Source organism: Pichia membranifaciens, assembly GCF_001661235.1.
Source record: "Pichia membranifaciens NRRL Y-2026 unplaced genomic scaffold PICMEscaffold_1, whole genome shotgun sequence".
Classification (NCBI taxonomy): domain Eukaryota; kingdom Fungi; phylum Ascomycota; class Pichiomycetes; order Pichiales; family Pichiaceae; genus Pichia; species Pichia membranifaciens.
This window is the reverse complement of record NW_017566982.1, coordinates 2,367,164-2,367,738: the sequence shown is the minus strand read 5'-3', so window position 1 is coordinate 2,367,738 and position 575 is coordinate 2,367,164. Positions and strand designations below refer to the sequence as shown.

Here is a 575-nt window from a genome sequence, read left to right as displayed (position 1 = left end):
AGTCGTCGATGATGAGCCAGATGGAGCAGTCGATGGCTTAGTGGTGGATGATGATCCAGATGGAGTGGTGGATGGAGTGGTCGAAGATGAGCCAGATGGGGTCGTCGTCGGTGATGATGTTCCCTGCACACATTGAGAGTAGTATGGGTTGGCAGAACTGCATGAGTAACCCTCACAACAGACTCCGCTCACACAGTTACCATATTGTGGAACACAAGAGCTGGCTGTCGTCGTTGGTGTCGTCGTTGATGAGCTAGTCGTTGATGAGCTCGTCTTTGACGTAGTAGTTTTCGTGGTTGGGGTCGTTGATGTACTCGATGAAGAGGTGGTCGTAGGTGATGTTGTTCCCTGCACACATTGAGAGTAGTATGGGTTGGCAGAACTGCATGAGTAACCCTCACAACAGACTCCGCTCACACAGTTACCATATTGTGGAACACAAGAGCTGGCTGTCGTCGTTGGTGTCGTCGTTGATGAGCTAGTCGTTGATGAGCTCGTCTTTGACGTAGTAGTTTTCGTGGTTGGGGTCGTTGATGTACTCGATGAAGAGGTGGTCGTAGGTGATGTTGTTCCCT

The 575-nt window shown here is 50.4% G+C and overlaps 1 protein-coding gene across 1 annotated transcript in view; it reads right to left on the bottom strand.

Moving 5' to 3' along the window:
* The window catches only part of PICMEDRAFT_101487 (hypothetical protein), a 4,085-nt gene that overhangs the window by 1,304 nt on the left and 2,206 nt on the right, over nt 1–575 (bottom strand). The window lies entirely within an intron of this gene.